Source organism: Sminthopsis crassicaudata, chromosome 1 (genome assembly GCF_048593235.1).
Source record: "Sminthopsis crassicaudata isolate SCR6 chromosome 1, ASM4859323v1, whole genome shotgun sequence".
In the NCBI taxonomy this organism is placed as follows: Eukaryota; Metazoa; Chordata; class Mammalia; order Dasyuromorphia; family Dasyuridae; genus Sminthopsis; species Sminthopsis crassicaudata.
In genome coordinates, this window is record NC_133617.1 from 623,766,940 (window position 1) to 623,784,013 (window position 17,074).

Here is a 17,074-nt window from a genome sequence, read left to right on the forward strand (position 1 = left end):
TGTGTTTGTGTTTTAAAGAGCTGCTTTCTCAGAATGTGAAATGTTGCTCCCTCCCCTTCTCCTGCTCCTCCCCTACCCCCACCCCCACCCCCACCCCAAGCAGGCCTGAGGCCCTGTTGCAAACAGTGTCTAACAGGAGCAGGCAGCACAAAGACAGGAATGGGAGATTAGTAGGAGGGAGGGAGGCCGGGATTGGGGCTCAGCAGGAGCTTCAGGCTTTTTAAAATTCAAACTGCTCCCTGACCAATACAAATCACGGACACGCTACTGACTACTACACGGATTTATAGCATTAAAAACATGCCTAGTACGTGACAGCTATATTAACTTGACCCTTTTTAACATTTATCTGAACGTTTATAGGCATTATAGTAGAGCTCAATGCAAGCAAGACCCTAAACTCAAAAATAATCTCCAGGAAAGTTATTTATTCGACAGTGATGGTAATTTAATAAGGCTACAAAAAAAATCTTTTTGAACCAGTGTAACACCAACTAACAAACTTAAAGAAAATGTTAGCAATGTTGCTCCTTAACAACTTGAACATTTTTTAAACAGATATGAAACAAAAGTATCAAAATAGTATGATCCAGGTAAGTACTGCTTTCTATGCAATTTCTATTAATAAAGCTCCTTTAATTTAAGCTCAAAAACTTGCGTTTTCACCTCAATCACACACTACTACTTAACAACTCACTTATACAAAAACTAGAATTTGTTAAGAACTGATACTCTTCTCGGACCATTTACGGATACATTTGACCTATTAAAATGACACCTCTCTCATTACACAGTCAAACATCATGGGCACAAACAGCCAATGACAATCCTGAGACCTCAAAAAGATCTACCCTGACATGAAAAGATAGCACCTTCTACATTGTTCACTTCAGAGATGTTAAGACATAACTTCATTTCTGTCCTTTGAAATTCTTCTCTTTTATCTTCACCTCTTAATAAGATCACATTTCCACAATATTCATCAGCTTTTTCGTCCCTCCACTTCCAGATAAAGTACTCCAAAGTAATAAAGTATGCCATATACAAAACCCTCTTTAAAACTTCTTAAATTATTCATACAATACGTAGTGACAGGGTATACCTGTCAACAATTTTATACACTTATCTTTGAAAAGAAGAGTGTTAAACTCTTTAAAGGATACATTAACTGTTTATGTCACTTTGGCTTTCTGTATCTCAATCGTTAAGTGACGATTTAATGCCTTTAAAAGGGGAAACGAGTCTATTAACTTTTGCATGTCCAAACAAGTTTTTAAAAAGGAAAATAATTACTACTGGATCCGTTTCTGGGTATTTAACATTTGTCTCACACTAACTGAAACTACTTCCTCCCTTCACAGGGTCACTGGGGGGGGGAGAAGGGGGGGTTGTTTGTTTCACTGAGACCTTTCCCACTTCTCGCACCAGGAAAGTTGTAAATATAGAGCAGATCAGGGCACACTTGCTGTTAGTTGTATTGTTTCCGCCTCCTCGTCTTACTACCGCTTCTCTCTCGGCTGAGGCCTGTCACTAAGAAGCGATCGCTCCGCTCTGCCCGGAGCCTCTCCTAATCCCCGAGCTCAAGTAGATTCCGCTGGCCCGCGGCCTGCGCTTTCCGCCGGGCCTACGCCTCCCCGGCCGCCCGGCAGGAACCCAATCTCCTTCGCCAAAGTCGGCGGGGAGAGAAGATCTAAAACCGCCGCCGGCCGAGGCGCCTGCTCCCGGGGAGGACAACTCCACACTCGCTCCGCCGAGGAGACCCGGGGCTGCCGGGGACGGGAGCGGGAGGGGGAGGAGAGGAGCCCGGGACCTGGCCCCACCGCCGCCGCCGCCGCCGCCGCCGCCGAAAGAAAGAGAAGGAAGGAATTTACCTGGGCGAATCGGCGTTTGAATCCGTGGGGAGGCCGAGGCCGAGGCGGCTGTGGTGAGCCTATAATCCGGGCCGGGAGGGGGGGCGGCTGAGGCTCCTCTTCCGTCTCCTCCTTAGTGCAGTGAACATGTAGAGCCAGGGGGAGACCAGCCGAGAAGACAAATCGCTGCTTCTTCTTCCTCCTCCTCCTCCTTCTCCCACATAGAAACACTTACAAACACCCGACCGGGGGCCCCAGCTACCGAGGGGGCATCGCAACCGGCTCGGGAACCAATCCTCCTCTCGGTGGGGGCGTCTCTGCCTGCGGCTTGGCGGTGTCGGGCGAGTCGGTACCGAAGGAGGGAGGGGGGGGGAGGGCGGGGGGGGGAAAAGGAGCCCTGTGTGTGTGTGTGTGTCTCTCGCTCGGTCTCTCCCTCTCAGAACAAAATGCCGACCGGAAGTGCAGCTGCAGGAATGACTCCCTCCACCGGCGCCAAACACCAACAACCTCCCCCTCTCCCCCACTCCACTTCCGCCACTGCCGCCGCCCGCCCGCCAGCCCGCTGCCGCCGCCGCTGCTACTACTACTACTCCAGTCCTTTTGCCCGCTGCCAGTATCCCTCGTCGCTGCTCGTGCCACCGCCGTCGCCGCGGCACAGCTCCTCAGCCGGAACGCAGCTGTAGCCTGGGCCAGCGGCTTCGGCGGAGCAGGAACAGGCTCCCTTCCAACGGCGGCGGCAACGACTGCTCCTCCTCCTCCTCCTCTCTCCAGCCTCTACCTCGCTCCCTCCTCTTCCTTCTCCTCCTTCTGCCGCCGCCGCTGCTGCCCTGGGTGGGGTGTGGATTTTGCCCTTTATTGTAGCTGTTGCCTAACTGTTTTCGACGGCCTAGGACCGGGTCGGTTTACTTTCGCTCTCGTTCTTGTCTTTCTTTTCCTAGGGGAAAGTGAGAAGACCTCAACTTCGGGCGTCGTGGGGCTTCTCGCGAAGGAGACTATAGGAAGGCGTTGGGGTGACTTTCCTTCCAGTCCTCTTTCCCCCTTTCCCGGGAGAATCATAGAGGCCCGGAACACTGAAGGCTGAAGGAGATAGGATGGGATGTGTGTCCCGGCTTCTCCCCTGATTTAGGGAACGCTGCTCGTGGGTGGCCAAGTTTTGGACACCCCCGCGATTCGATTGGATTTTCAGGTGATCTCCTCGCGACCAGGTGGATGTCATTTTTTTTAACTTGACAGAGCTGACTTTAATATGCATCTATATGTATATATGCACACCTTTTGTTTTGGTGGAATAATAGGACCCGACATAAACTGAAGGAAGCTCCAGAGCTGGATACTGAAATACTACTTGGCATTTTTGCCTCTGGAAATGCATCAATCTCTCCAGTTGTCTACCACTCTTTTCAAATGTTGGTTGTTTTTTCCCCTGCTACTGGGGGGAAAGGGCTTGTGGGCTATACCGGAGAAGTAAGAAAATTTTCAGATGCCTATCTCTCCTTTTCTTCCACCTGGACGTAACTGGACATGTTAGCTCCATGTGCATTAAGGTATTTTGTGCTACATTTATACACCTCTTTCAGGGCTAGATGGAGCTGTTGTGTCCTGGCAGGGGGGAGGGGGAGGGAGAAGGATAGAGGGAGAAGGGGGGAGATGCTTTCCAGAGGAGAAGCTGTCGCTGCCTCGGAGCCTGCAGTGAGGTGCTGCTTCAATTTTATGTTGCTATTGTCCGCAAGACAATGTCTGATGCAACAGGTTTTAAACTCCTTTTCTGAAGTTAACCCAGAGAAAGAATCCGTTCGAGACTAGAGGATTAAATCGTTGTTAGTTAACTGGATTACTCTTTAGATTTCTTTTTAAGGCTGTACCTTGTTTCCAGTTCTTTAACTGTAACAAATGAAGTAAAACTCCCTTAACTTGAACAATCCTTCCTCACTTTTTCTCCTCCTGTTTCCTTGAGAGATACTTATTAACAATGCTTTTCAATTTATTTGTTCAAAGGGGGGGGGGGGAAATCTTTCCTTCAAAAGTAGCACAGTAATTGAATTAATTTAAAACTGAGTTGAATTTGAATTGAGTTTTTAAACTTTGACATGTTTTATGCTATTTGAATACATTTGGTAAAATTTAAACAGGTTACATTATTTGCATGTGTGTATACCTGTTTTGATTGAAACATGTAACATTTTGTTAAAAAGTAAATGGTTATCTTGATAATCTAAAAATTCTGAGATTGAAATAGTTTTTATTAGATGATATACCTATTAAATATTCACTCAATATTCACAGGAGAAAACTATGGGAAGCCTCTGAAAAGTATGAAAAATCCGAAAATAAAAATTATTTTAAGAACTATATCAAGATATCATAATACAATTATGAAACCACTCACCAAAAAAACATGTTAAGACAAACTTATGGTGATAAGTTGTTTTTAAAGTTTCCACTTAAGGCTCTTATGAAGAATTGTTGATTAGGTCAGTTAATTTTAATCACTTATTTTAGGGGCAAATTTTCTTTTTCCTAATCACAGACTTCATGTCTAATTTTGACCATCTTTTTTTCACATACATGGAGTTGGTCTCCAGTCACCCAAAGAAATTGTCTTCTATCATAGACGGAAAAGTCTAAATTCTTAACTGATACTGAGATGGGTTAGGGGGGAGAGACTGTGGATTTAAAAGACCTACCGAATAGTCTTAAATGAACTGGGTATGTTTAGTCTTAATACACAATTAAGAAAAGTTTACTTACCATTCTCATATTTCTAGGGGAATTAAACTGCTAATACATTTTATTTTTGCTATTTTGTTCTAGAAAAAAAATTTTAGTGAAAGTTGAAGCCTGAATTAATCTGAAAACTTATCTTTTCAAGTTTTTAAGGCTATTTGAAATTATTGATTATCTCTAATAAACTTAGATACATCATTAAATAATAATGACCTGAAAGGTGTTAGAAATAGAGCAAAATGAAAATGCCTGTTTGCTTTTACAAAACCAACCTACTTTAAATAAAAATATCTGCATCTGAACCTACAGATGTTCAATTTATACTATATAGGCACATATAAATTACATTTACTGCATAATATGAAAAAAGATTGTAACATCACAAATAAGATTAAATGGTTTACAAATACTCTTCCCATTTAGGTCTTACCTACTAGTCTTATTATAAGATTTAAGACACATACAAACAGATCACATATTTTCATTTAATTTTACAATGTCTTCATTTTGAACCTGTTTGGAGGATATCTTTTGAATGTTAGCAACTAGTAAACTACTAATTCAGCATATTTTGATAATTTAACAGCTGTGAATGATAGTCAATGCCAACTTCCAAAGGTTTTTCACATCATAGTACATTTCACATTATAGTTTTCGCATAATAATATTCAAATAGATATTTGATATCCTGGATATAGGTGTCCCAACTTTTGTAGATTGCAACCAGTCCAAACCTGCCCATCCAGTGTGATTTTTTGGCCATGTTTTCCTCTAAATTCACTATAGAGGCTCCACTGAACACATTGGAGAGTATTCTTAACTTCCTCTTGACATAAAAATATGATTGGATTATAATTTGTCATCTAGTATTTCTCTTGCCACATAACAAGCCCACCTTCCTTTTCAATTATCGATGAAAATAACCTTAAGGTTGCTTGTCTATAATTCTTGTTTGAGTTGAATTACAATCTCGCACCTCCCACAAACTTTTCTATTGCCCTATATTATAACTCCATTTAAGTTCTTTAGAGATTAGTTTTCTGATTTGTAGCCATATAAATGCTGGGAGAATGTTGCTATATTTTAAAAAATTGATCTTTTGTTTCAGGAAGAATCTTGGGACCATCAAGATAATTTTCCAACTTCACAAGGAAAATCATGCTTATTACTCTTCTGTACCCATTTGCATGGTCTGTCCTATCACTTCACAAGCACCACAGACAGTACTTTAAATATATATAACATGATCTGGACAATAGGCATTATCCATCATATTATCGGATGGTATAAAATTGAAAAATGCTTATTGATATTTTTCACTTAATGGCATACATAGAATCATACAAATGATGCACCTCTAACATAGTGCTGGTATTAAATGTTTTTAGTAATTGTATTGCCAAAATATTAAATTATCAAGATTAGAAGGATCCTCAGAGTCCATCTAGTTCAAATTATTTCAGACCTAATCTAAAATATTCCTGGCATATGGTCAGCCAGCTTTCATTTGAAGGTACCTATGATATGGGCTTCTTTGAAAATCAGGAAGTTAACTTAATAGTTTTAAAAAGTTCTCATTATAACTTATGTATTCAAAAACTGAGTTCTTACTATATGATAGGAGCTGAAGCAGTTAGAAATTATACATTGGACCTAGTCCCACTCAGAAATTTCACATAGATCCAATCATCAAGAAGCTTACCAAAGAAAGGAAAGTATAGTTCTTAAAGGAGAATTAGTGGATTTGAGAATAAATCCTAATGGTTATGATACTGATTAAAAATTACCATATTCATATAGGTACTATCACATGAATACACAATAAATAATTTATCTAATTATGTTTATTTTTAAGTAGAGATATTTACTCTTATTGTGTGCTTTTGAATTTGGTTATTTTATTTACATTCACTTTGTGTAAGATCCTTTAGTATGTTTTCTTTTAAAAAAAATTTTATTTTAAACTTAAATACAAAATGGGGGAAAAAATACTGTCATGTACACAGCAGAACATGAGAGGATTCAATACAAAGCAATAAATTAACATTTCAAGAAAACCTAGATGATAAAAGCCTCACATTGATTTCAAAGCTATCCATCTTTTCTTTGCTTCCCTGTAGGTTTTGTTTTGTTCTCTGCTAGGCACTTCTTTATGTCTCCCTCCCGTCCCTTCTCCTCCAATCCCTTGCTCCATTCCCTCCCAGAAGATTACAGTTAAGCTTGGGCATGTGTGTGTGTATACACACATACATATATATATATACACACACACACACACACACATTTATATAAAGAATATATATACACGCACATACATACACATATACTATGTTTATTTCCATTTGTCTTCTGTTTCTTTGAAGGTGAACAGTATCTTACCTTCCAAACTTTTCCATATTTTTCTAAATCCAACCCAATCATATTCTCTCTGAGAGATTACGATAGTTTCTTCACAATTTTCTGCATTCCTTCCATTCTTGGCTGCATAAGTTTTATTTATACAAAAAAAATTTAATTTAGAATAATCAAAATTATCCATTTTACACCTCAACAATGCTCCTATCTTATAGAATGGTTTAAGATCTAACATGATATCTACTTCCTTCACATTTTCCCCCCCTGGTTTCTTCAAAGTTCCTGATCCTACTTTTTCTGAATGAACCCTGTTATTTTTCTAACTCAATAAGATATTTCTTTTAGTTATTTTATTGGGATGGCATTACATAAATGTATTGGTGAGGTAAATAGTTTTTTTAAATTACTTTAGTATGTTTTCTAAAATATGATTGCAGAATCATAGAAATTTAAAATACACACCAGAAATTCTTTCTCTAGTACACCACCTAGTGTTTTAATAGTTTATATGTAAATGTCCAATTTGGGGCTCTATAAGGAAACTACTTCATGACCTAAGAATTTCAATATTAGGATTTTGTTGATATCTGGCCAAAACATCTGGGGAAGGAAGAAGAAAAGGGAAGTGGAGATTCTCTTTTTGAGTATTCCCTCCTTACTTTCTATCAGTAAGATAATGTATCAAATAAGATTAAGTACATGAACTTGCTTTACAAATTACATATATCGTACAACAAAGCAAAATGATGATTTAAATTTAAAAATAGCAAGAACAGCTGACTCGTTACAAGAAAAAAAACAAAAAAACCCAAGGTGGTGGTGGTACAGGAGAGTATGAAAATCTGAAGACCTAGTTAGTCCTGACTCCTACACTAATTTATTTTGTGGGATTAGATAAATTACTTAACTTTCCCCAAGAGTTTCCTTATCAGTAAAATGAGAATGATCTCTTAATAGCCCTTCTACTTCTAACATTTTGTCTATGACTTAAATCCTAATTTAATTCAATAATTTTGTATTTGACTTTTCTGACCTCTGCTGAGCAATTTCTTCCCATTATCTAACTGTTTTCAAATATTTACAAATTACATCTTCTCAGGAATCCAATATAATTTAATTCATATGTATTTTAAGTAATTTTTTCTACCAGAGTAAATTGACCTCTATTTTGTCACAAAGCATCCAAGATTTTCCATACTTTCCGATACTATCTACATATTTTCTATACTTTCTTATAAATATAATATAGTTATTAATCTTTCAGAATGAAACAAACAGCACTCACTGAGTGTATTGTGGTCTATTAGAGCATAGAAACAAGTAGACAGGTGTTATTTTAAAGATTACTGAAAGTCCATTTATGCAACAAAATCATTAAAAACTACATAGCTATGATCCAGAATTTATCAAAATAAACAGTTATCTTAAAAAACTTTTTAAATTTTTGCATAGTGCCTGGCACATAGTGATTATTAAATACTTATTGACTTGGATTTCTTAAATCTTAATTAGTTTTTGAAATAAGTTTAATTTCAATTTTATCAATAAATGTTTTTTTTTTTTTTTAACATGTGTCCTATTTCTTTTTTGCTTTAGATTAGTAGGTCAATAAACAATTATTAAATGCTCACAATGCCAAGCACTATGTTAAACAATGGGGATACACAGAAAGGCAAAAGACAGTTCCTTTCCTTGAGGAGCTCACAGTCTAATGGGGGATACAACATGCAAACAACTATGCACAAACAAAATACGCATATAATAAACTCGAAAGAATCAACAGAGAAAAGATATTCCTAAGGAGAATCAAGAAAGGGTTTTCTTGAGAAGTGGCATTTTAGCTAAATCTTCAAGAAAGCTAAGAGAGAAATAAGGAGCAAGAAAATTCTAATTTTAGGGGCCAGTAAATGAAAATGCATTAAGCTGGATGTTGGAATGTTTTGTCTTAGAAACCTAAAGGAGGCCAGTGTCAGTGGACCATGGAATACATACGGAGATACAAGAAACCTAGAAAAGGTAGTAAGGAATTAGGTTATGAAAGGTTTTTAAAAGACAAACAGAAAATTTTACATGCAAAGATAGGCATGGATTATCTAAAATAGAGGGACCAGCTTCTGGAAGAAGAAAAGTTTCTCCTTTCCCCTACTATATAGATAAAAGGAGCCTCTTCCAATTGGCTACATAAAGAATAAACTAAACTTTTAAAACTGACAGATAAGGACTCTAGCTCTCTTTCCTGGGTATCCAGCTAAGGTAAAGGTCACAATTCATCCACAACACAAACACTATTAACTGAAAAATCTGGGGCTCTGGTACTGAGAATCAGATTAGAGATTGGGTTTTGGTTTGGTTTGTCTGTCTTTTTTGGTTTTAGGTGCAGCTGATGGAATCTCCATTGAGCCCAGGTGTTCAGCCATGATGAAGACAGAATTTCAGGTCAGAGGTGCAGCTCAGCCTGCTTAGTCAGAGAAGCCCTAAGAATCTAAAATGCCTGGGACTCTAATCCAGGTGGGACTTCTGAGCATAAAATTTGGGTATGTACTTTATAGGCTTTGAACTAAGGTGTGAACCTAATTATCCTTCTCCTTCCCAAATTAGATGGCTAAATAAATCCAGGGTATAGAGGATTTCTACTACAATTATAAGAACATGGTCACTGGGGCCTAGAGCCAACAGCAGAGAACCTAGACATCCTAACCCCTACTAAGGGTATTGGAGAACTCTTAGATTGGGGTGAAATACAACATACCTGGCCTTCAAGAAATGAGGGGCAGTAATCACTGTTACATTTATTTGATCCTGGAGTTTACTGAATGGGAAAGTAACATGGGAATAGGGTAACATGGTTAGTTTGATGGTTTAGGAAAATTTGGTACTTGATTAGAGAATGGATTGGAGTGGGAAGAGACTTGAAGCTGAAAGACCAATTTAACTGTCCCCATACTAAATATTTTCTCTCTTTCTTCTGTCTTTTTATACCAGCTGTACTACACAGCTAGAATGACCTGCTTTATCACCTCCTCATTTTATTTCCCTTACGCTTACCTCAATGTTCAGTTCAAGGGCAATGTCCTTCAAAGTCTTAAGTATCCCATTTGTTAGGGTTTCCTTATAATTCACATGTTATTTATTTTGTCAGTACCCCTCATTTGTGTACATGCTTAATCCAAATAGTAGTATATCATTCGGTTGTTTTTCACTATGTCCAACCCTTCATGTCAGTGGAATAGTTTGCCATTTTCTTCTCCAGTTCATTGAACAATGAGGAAACAGGCTAACAGGGTTAAGTGACTTGCCTAGGGTAGCTGGTCTGAGGTCGTATTTGAACTCAGGGAGACTCACAGAATCTGATTCCAGGGTTAGTAATTTATCCACTGTGCCAGCTACTAGAATGCAAGCTCTTTAAAAACTGAGATAGTCACTTTTACATTTGTATCTCTAGTGCCTACCTTAGTGCTTGGCACATAGTAGCTATTTAATAAAATGCTTATAGTTGACTGATAATGTGAAAAAATTAACTCTCCTAACATTAGACTGGATGTTCTCTAACTTTAATCAGGTAAGAACTATTTATTGAATAACCAAAGAAGTGTATGTTACCCTTCTTATCTTTCCTGTCAATCTGTGACTTGTATTCTTAATGTTAATATGTAACAATCAGGGTACTAAAGGGATAGATTTAGAAAGTCAGAAATATATTGAATGTATTGACATCGTTACATAATTCTGGATGGAACTACCCTCCCCACTTTCCCTAAAAGTAATGAGAGGAAGAAAATTTGCATTCATACAATTTGGAATCCATATTTAATTAATTTTATCTCCAGAATATTATGAGATGGGGGAAAACAAGTAAATGTTACTACCTTTTCTTTTAACTACATAATTCACTTATGTATATTATTTATGTAATGATATTTTTTTCTGATTTATTCCAACCACTTTCTTTCAAGAAATACAGTCTTAAGGAAGAATAATACTCTGGAAATGGGGGAAATATTCTGTATTTAATTTTTCCACAAAATTATCTTTAATTTTGCACTAAGTAGTTTTCTCAGGGAATAATCCAATCCTTTTTAATTTCAAAAAACAAAAAACAAATTTAAGATTAATAAAGTAATTTTGCTTTTCAGTAAGTTTTCTATTATACTTTTTAAAAATATTTATTTCAATTTTGTGAAGAATTTAAAAAGGGGAAATACATGCAGTAGAAGTGAGTAAAAAGTATTTGACCAAAGAATTTAACATTAAATCTTAAGGAATATAAAATATTTTAAGAATCTTTCATAAGAATCATTTTTATATTAAAACCATATCAAAAAATATAATTTTAAAAGATCATTATTAGTTATAGAAAATTAGTAGATTTTTCAAAGAAGGGCAATGTTGAGAAAATATATTAATATTTAGGGATTTCAGTTTTCCAAACATGCTTTGATAGGCTTACTTTCACTTCTAAGTGCTCAAAACTTTGAAACTAAGGTATTTTTCCTGAACAAGACTTAAAATGTATTAATGATAAAGATATATAAATTCACATATGTAATTCAAACATGTAAATATGTATAATAAAATTTGTAGTATTGGAGCTTATTCATGTAAATGTTTTACAGGCATTCATCACTCTACACTGAAAGGAAACAATACTATTTACCAGATTTACCAGAAGAGGGAGCCAGTTTAGTCCTAAAACATTACAGGAGTATAAAGAAAGGTCACATGACTTCCTGTTTTGAGTTTGAAGAATTTAGTAGCTGATATACTAGTGCTGAATTAGGACAAAGTAAAACTCAAATTGGGAAGGGTAGAGCAGAGACAGTGTACTAAAGTACAAGATGAATATCAAATTTAAGTTGGAGATCAATTTAAACATATTCACACTAATAAATTTTTATTTTATTTTATTTTTAATTGTCATTACCAGCAGCTAGGTTATAAGTGTATAAGGCTCTCTAATGTTCAGTAGCCTGGATAAGTCTTAAGTGCAATAATGTGATCAAAGAAATGATACTAATTATCAATTGGGAAATTGAGTGCCATGGTATTTCAACATAAATATGCATTCTTGGAGCATAATAAATTGTTTAATCAGACAAAGGAATACTTTTTTAAAAAGGTTCTATTTTTCTATTTTGGCTGAATACTTTAGGAAAGTAATTTGTTTTGTTTTGCTTTTTGGAAAGTAGATCAGGGAATTAGATTTTTCAAAAAGATTTACATTAATTCTCATCCTAAGGAAATGAGAATCTCAAAGATCAGTCCAACTTGAATAGAAATTCCCTCTACAGCATCTCTAACTGAGCTCTGCTTGCAGAATTTCATTGAAAAGGAATTCTACAACCCCACTCCCAACCCATTACCCTCTTGCAAAGCTCTAATTGTTAGAAAGTTTTTCTTTACATAAAACTAACTCTAATTTTCATAACTCTCCCTACCTACTCTTATCACCAGAATCCCCAATTGCTCTTTCTTCTATTTCTGAGGAATAAGCAGAGCAAGTTTTTTGTTGTTGTTGTTTTTCTTCCTACATGACAATCCTTCAAATGCTTTGAAGTTATGTTTCTTTCTGTCTTCCTTTTTTTAGACTAAACATCCCATGTATTCTTTCCTTCAATCAAAACTATATAAATTTCTATGTCTTAAACACATCTTTGACTTGGGGTTTTCTTTTGAACTTGTTTTATAATTAAGTACAATAGAATACTTATTACTATGATATGTGACTCTGTGGAGTGCTAGATCTGAAATCAAGAAAACCTAAATTCAAATCCAGTCTCAGATAAGGTACTAGCTTATGGTATGTATGGACTAAGTTTTTTGCTTTTTTGAGGTTTTTTTTTTGTTGTTGTTGTTGTTGTTGTTGTTTGCTTTTAACTTTGTGGTCCAAGTCATTTGATTTGACTGCCTCCGTTTCCTCATCTGATAACATTAGCACATACCTCCCAGGATGAAATGAGATAATATATGTAAGGTACTTTATAAACCATAATATACTATATAAACACTATTATTTTTGTTATTATTTCAGTACTGAAAAACATTTGAGCATTTTCTTATTAGATATTCAACTGGTATTCTTAAATTAGGAGTTGAAATATTTCAAGCAGTAATTGGAAAAAGGAATATATTTTTGCTTTCCATATACATAAAATATGAAATTTAATTAACAGGTGAAATATTTAAAGAATTATAGTAGCCCAATAGAACAATAGTATCTCAAATTTAGTGCAGTAGGCAAGGTGAATGAATAACAATATGTGATCTATTATAAATAAACGTACATCATTATTTATATGATTCATATTTGAAACAAAAAAATTCAAAGACCTAAAAGCTTTTAAGAACAAAAATATATATTAAACTATATAGCTTGGTAGCTTTGCATTCTGTAGAAAGCAAATATACTTTTAGGTATGTTCTATAGGTTGTCCATATAATATACGACAGTCTGGTCTTCCACTATTTGTTTTTTCAGAAAATAGAATGGTTACATAGAAAGAACAAAATAAGCAGCCTATATGCTTTACTGGCATCTTCAAGTAGTTAAAGGAAAAAACAAAAAATGCTCCCAATATTCACAAGAAAATGCAACATATAATCAAACAAAACTTTCTGTGGACATCCAAAGGAAGTATTACTATCAGAAGCAGAATGATTAAGCTTTAATAGCTAGTGGGTAACATCATGTACAACTAGATTGTGAACTTCTTGACATCATGGAATTTAATGATACATTTTTCTTATCCTGAAGGGTACCTAGAGAACACATAGTAACAACTTAAATACTTCTCTGATAGCATTCTAAGTAGAGTTATAGGCAATTTGTACTTAATGAATACTATGTCATAATATACCATATTTTTACAATGCTGGTAAAATTTGTAGGTAAACCAGGTTACAAATCATAGTTATCAGATATAGGATAGAGTCATTTATATTATGTGTGTCACTTGCATGGCACTTAAGTAATTCATAGTCTTAGATAAATTTAAAGCTTCATTGTAACTTAGGGGCAATCTAAACAAACTCCCTCATTTTACATGTAAAATGTAAATAAACCAAACACATTTTACATGTAAAATGAGAGAGTTGGTCTAGATTGCCCTTAAATTATCAAGAAATTATGGGAACATGGAGTTGTGTTAGAACCTAGAGTAGTTCATATCTACAAACATCTCATCAAATAACGAGACAGACACACATTTTATATGTATGTATGTGTGTGTGTTAGGTTCTTACTAAGTGCTAATGAGATAATGAGACATTAGGTTCTTACTAAGTGCTAAGTCGGTACTTAATAATTCTCTAGTTCCAGCCTTTCCTGGTAGTTTGACTTGTGAATTCCTAGGGAAGAGCTTGCGTGCTTGGGAGGAGCAAGCTCATTGGTTGAAGTGGTTCTTCCCAGAAGCCCTTGCATTATCCCACGCCCATTCTCTGGGAGGATAAAAGAGGACAGCACTCCAGAGAGAGAAGAAGTCTCTGCTCTACATCAGGCTTGACGCAGCTCTCTGCAGGAAGGGAAGTCACTTCTCTGGACAAGAGTTAACAGCAACTGTCTGGAGACAACGGTTCTCTACAGGAAGAAGAATCTGTCCGAGATTTGAGTTGACACAGCAGATCTCCTCCCAGAGAGCAATCAGCAGCTTCTGGAGAGGACAGCACGTTACGTGTGTGTGTGTGTGTATATATATATATATATATATATATATATATATTTTTTTTTTTTTCTACTGTGTGTGTATATACACACACAGTAGAATGAACAATTATAAAGAAAACTAAAGAGAAAGTTATAAATTCTACCATCCAGTCCAAAACTAAACAAACAAAAACCTTTCCAGTATTCTGCAGAAGCTCTTAGCAGAAATGTCAGAGCAAGTGGAAACCAAAGAGTGCAAATCACCAGATCCTACAGCATGAAATTAATTCATAGCCCCTAGCAGCCCTTGTTTTAGCCCTTGCTAAATTAGTGCTCAGTGTAGGGTGGGTTTCCCTAGGCCCTCAAGTCACAGCTTCTGTTGGTGGCAGGGTTAGCCTGTCCCTATCACAGAGCCCAAGCAGCCTAGCCTAAAAAAATGAGAAGGCAAAGTCATATCAGTAACCTGGACAGTACAGTTCAGGGAAACTCAAGCCACAGAGGAGATATAAAAGGAAAAAGACCAAGAAGATATCTGATGTACTATAGGAAACCTGTAATAAGTACAATCAACATTTGGTTGGAGGCTATTAGAGTCATAGCAAGAAATGATAAAAGTAACTCCGGGTCTGGAATTCTATAAGGAGGAAGAGAGAAAAGTCAAAGCAAAACCCATGACAAGCCACCAAGAAATTAATTAGCGGCAGCAGTAGTAGTGGTAGTAGTAGTGATAGCTAGTATATGTAAAATAATGAGAGCCAAGAAAACAATATTCACAGTAACAACATTAATGGGAACAATTACACAACATAAACACCAATAAATAGTCAATCCTAAACATTCATGTGTTTAACTTTTATAACTTTAAGCAATCTTGGGATTTTATTAATGAATTTTATTAATTTTCACTTTTATGTTGGTTAGCTGCCCATATTCCTGGCTATGCACAGCAGGAAAAAAATGAGAGGAATATACACAAGTTTGTGGAGCAGCTGCTATCCTATGAGATACTTCACTGGCACAGGACCACTAGGCATCAAAAAAGACACTGTGCTTGCTATTTGAGCACAACAGAATTGCAGTAACTCAAAAGAATTATGAGGTGTGCAAATTTAGAGAAATTATCCAAATGTTCACATGGACTACTTGTGCCCATCCTGTGGTAGAGCTTTCCAAGTTCATATTGGTCTGATCAGCCACAGTCGGACACACTGTACCTTGACTCCAACATAGTCATTTTGGCTCCTCTGGAAGAATGTAGGACAAATGATCATCCTACCTTCATAAAGAACTTCCTGTACATTTGTTCCAGATTTTCATTGTTTGCCTTTAAAACTCAAGTTTTCTCTTGCAGTTTTGCCCCAAAACACAATGCAAATCCTTTGATCTCTAAATCCAAGTCCTTAGTGAGAAAATAAAGGTATTGATAGAATGATTACAGCTGGGGTAGTTTGGTATATTAACTAATCTATCTGCAAAGTTAAGAAAGGAAAATACAGACAGTTCTCAATTTATGTAAATCCACAATACACAAATTTGACTCCTCAAACATGGACAAAAGGACACTGCATGTACGTAGACTCCAGCTCCCTACTGTTGCGGGGTAGAGATGGCAGATGCAGTGGCAAATATGTGTGGTAGCCTAGATATAGTTTTGCACCAGGGGGCCTCTGCTCAAAACACTGAAGCCATTGGGGAGGGGAAAGCTAAGTACTAAAGTATGGAGAGGACAAGATCTGTGGAGAGGAGGGGAAGTTTACTGAACAGTTCACTTATGTTATTCCTAAAACTGTTCGTGAAATCTGCTCCAGAAAATATTGAAGTAACTTTTCAAGCATTTGTTGAGGAAACAAGAAAATGGAAAGAAGCTAAGTTTGTGGGTAAATGAGATGATTGTCACCCTCACTTTTGGTGAGCCCACCCCCTTAACACTCCAAAGTCCTGCCTTTCCCTTCCAAAGTCCTGGGTGGGAGTTCCAACCTCAGCTGGGGGCTCACCCCAAGACATATTCTTTTCATCTGGGAACGATTCAATCATGGAGCTGAAAGGGAGACTAGCAGTGTCAGGCTGTCCCTGTTTCTTTTTTATCTTGGGATTCTTCTGACAATTCTGCTCCTACCCATTCCACCTTTCCCACTACTCCCTGTCCCCCATCTGCATTTTATGGGCCATTTCATGCTTACTATGTTAGGAAATGTGTATTTTTTCAGAATTAATGTTTTGTTATAAATAATTATATGCAGAAAAGTGTATTTTCAGCAACCCTACTGAAAGGTTACAGTTTTTGGTAGTTGCAGAAACTTTACCCTCTACTTCCCAAAGGTTTAATGTTATCAGCATTGCAATTTTTGTATTTCCTTCAGTTTCTAGGATAGTTGAGGATTGACTATAGTTTCAATCAAAAGTAAATGGAACAATGCAACAAAATTGTAAAGATCAAGGAACTCAAATGAAAAAATGGAAGACAGAAGAAAAACCTGAGAGGTCCAGAAGTGTTACATACAGCACA

At 36.6% G+C, this 17,074-nt stretch overlaps 1 protein-coding gene across 3 annotated transcripts in view; it reads right to left on the reverse strand.

Annotated features, from left to right (window-relative positions):
• NIPBL (NIPBL cohesin loading factor) overlaps window positions 1-2,448 on the reverse strand; it is a 242,471-nt gene extending 240,023 nt beyond the window's left edge. For 2 of the 3 annotated variants that reach the window (XM_074282637.1, XM_074282639.1), the window contains exon 1: window positions 1,872-2,448. The gene's annotated coding sequence lies outside the window, so the exon portion shown is untranslated. The remainder of the gene's footprint in view (window positions 1-1,871) is intronic. The other variant, XM_074282638.1, reaches the window with a different exon arrangement.
• Window positions 2,449-17,074: the final 14,626 nt, after the last annotated feature.